This window comes from Trichechus manatus, unplaced genomic scaffold (assembly GCF_000243295.1).
Source record: "Trichechus manatus latirostris isolate Lorelei unplaced genomic scaffold, TriManLat1.0 scaffold00074, whole genome shotgun sequence".
In the NCBI taxonomy this organism is placed as follows: Eukaryota; Metazoa; Chordata; class Mammalia; order Sirenia; family Trichechidae; genus Trichechus; species Trichechus manatus.
In genome coordinates, this window is record NW_004444010.1 from 9,673,036 (window position 1) to 9,676,198 (window position 3,163).

A 3,163-nucleotide genomic window follows, 5' to 3' on the forward strand; every position below is an offset into this window, starting at 1 on the left:
TTGTGAGGTTGTTAACCAATGTCAGAAAACAACATGTGTACTACTGTTTCATGAGAAACTATTTGTTCTGTAAGCCTTCACCTGAAGTACAATAAAATATATTAAAAAAAAAAAAAGAAAAAAAAAATGAGGTCCTCTTTCTGTGAAGGATTATTAACACCTTCCAAGGAAAGCATTAGCAGAACTAGACTTACTTAACGGCTGCATAAATTATCTTGAAGAAGAAATGCGCAATTTAGGTAATGCCAGTGACTTCGCTCTCCACTCCACTCAATGAATATGTGCTGAATTTAGCTTGAGATGGGAGTCTTGAATCTGCTGTACTCTTGATTGGCTTCTTATACTGTGAGCATCTTGCCACGTTGAATGTATTTCTGGTATTTAATGATACATATTTTTTGGTACAGCATGGCCTGTAAATACAAGCCAATTCCCTCATCTGGTGTTGAACTAAAGAAGCACCCAATACTGAAGGAAAATTGGCTGTGTTAGACTTTTTGAGAGGTTTGTATGCCCTCTTTCAATGTGCTTCTTTCCTAAGCCTTTTTTTTTTTTTTAAGTTTCATTTCTTTTTAAATTATTATTATGAAAAACTTCAGGAATGTCAAAAGCATGCCATTTATATAGTTGTTTTTTCGTTTAGTTTACATAATAAATGTAGTTTATTTAGTTTACTCAATAAATGTTTATAAAGTGGAATCACATTGTGTTTACTTTTAGTTTACATAAACTAAACTAAACAAAACGTAAACACAATGTGATTCCACTTTATAAATGTTTATTGTGTATTATCTTAGTTATCTAGTGCTGCTATAACAGAAAAACCTCAAATGGATGGCTTTAACAAACAGAAATTTGTTCTTTTGCAGTCTAGGCGGCTAGAAGTCTGAATTCAGAGCGCCCCCTCCAGGGGAAGTCTTTCTCTCTGTCTGTTCTGAGGGCAGGTTTTTGTCATCAATCTTTCCCTGGTCTAAGAGTTTTTCAGTGCAGGGACCCCTCCTGGTGGTATGAGGCCCCTCTCCTCTCTGCTGGTCTCTCTCTTTTATACCCCAAAAAAGACTGACTCAAGATACAACCTAATCTTGTAGATTGAGTCCTGCCTCATTAACATAACTGCCTCTAATCCTGTCTCATTAACATCATAGAGGTTAGGATTTATAACACACAGGATAATCACATCAGATCACAAAATGGTGGACAACCACACAATACTGGGAATCATGGCCTAGCCAAGTCGATAACACATTTTTGGGGGACACAATTCAATCCACAATAAGTATCTACTAGGTGCATATTATCTCATATAATCCTCACAATCACCTTGTGAGATGAATGTATTATTTTTCCCATTTTACAGATAAAGAAACTAAGGTTCAGAGAAATGAAAACTTATATAACTTTTAATTGGCAGAGCTGAATTTGGGCCCAAATTTGCTTGAATTTAAAGTCTGGGGTCTTTTCTTCATATCAAGATGTGAAGGAGTAAAACCAAGAACCATTGAAAAACAAAAAGCTAGCATTTTTGTGGAATCTGGACAATTATGAATCAGACTAAACAATTTCTTTTTGGGGAAAAACATGCTAAACTATGGGACCTAAGTTTTGGAATAACCCATGAAACTGAGTAAAGGGAAAGATGCGTATCAAATCGACTTTAGTGGAATAGTAATCCATTGAGGGAAAATAGTCTTGAGTTATACAGTACTTAAAAGATGGTAGGCCAAGAGAGTAGACACCATGTCCATCTCCGTACCTCCTTGCATACACTTGGTCTAGCGTGGTGCGAGGCACGCAGTGCACACTCAGTAAGTATCTGTTGAATGAATACATCAGTATCTAGTTTCACTGTACCACCTCCTTGGAGAGAAAGGACCCAAGGTATAAAATCATAATAATGATAGCCAATACAATGCATCATTAGGAAGGGTTTTATAGCGGCAGGAGTTATTCTTTTATGAATCCATTTACAAACCATTTCCATCTCTGGCCTTTGGTTGGATTGCCCTCCTCATGTGAGACACTTACCAGGAAGCCCACCCATGGACGCCAGCCCTCTAACTTCAGTATGCAATCAGGTAGCCCCACTGCTCACCAGTTCTGACCTGCTGTGGTTTCTTCTGCCTCCTCTACTTCAGATACCTATCTCAGGGCCCCCATGCTAGTATGACTCCCTAGGACATGCTTCTTTGGCTCTGACCCTCAGCAGTCCCTCTAAGACATGACTGAGTAACTTCTTTCCTCTCCACTCACCCACAGCTGCAGGTTTTGCCTGGTCTATACTAGCCCCATACTGGATATATCACATCAGCTCTACCTGGCCTTCCCATCTGGGAGACAAGGGGACATACTGAGGTCACTGCGCTGGGATCTGTAACGGGATATTTTACAAATCTACACTGCAGAGCAGCAGCTCTCCTCACTCACCCACTTCTGTTACAGCTTTTGAAATACTTGTTAGCTGGAGTTGAGTCAGCTCCGACTCATGGAGACCTTATGTACAGCAGAATTAAATGTTTCTTAGTCCCCTGCCATCTTCATGGTTGTTGGTATGTTTGAGTCTATTGTTGCGTATCTTCCAACCTAGGGGACTCATCTTCCAGCACTATATTGGACAATATTCTGTTGTGATCCATAAGGTTTTCAGTGGCTTATTTTCAGAAGTAAGTTGCCAGTCCTTTCTTCCTAGTCTGTCTTAGTCTGAAAGCTCTACTGAAACCTGTCCATCATGGATGACTCTGCTGGTGTTTGAAAAGCTGAGGGCATAGCTTCCAGTATCACAGCAACACACAAGCCACCACAGTACCACAAACTGACAGACGGGTAGTGGTTGAAAAACTTAAGCCCCTACATTTATATTTCTACACAAATAAATCCACCCCTCCACTGGGTGAACATCTTTCCAATATTACCACGTCAATGTTATATAAAAACATTTCCATTCTTCGGGAGAACACAGAAAGAAGAAATTTTAAAAACTGGTTGTATCAGAAGCATCTTATGCTCCCCGTCTTCACCCAGCCTTCCTCCCAGACTCGCTGCCTTCACCATGAAGAGCATAGAATCTGGCTTCCAGAGTGACTGTCTGAAGGGGTTGGGTGGTATAATCCAGATGTGGAGGTATTAATTCTACTACATGAGGCAAACTTGGGTGAATGGGGGAATG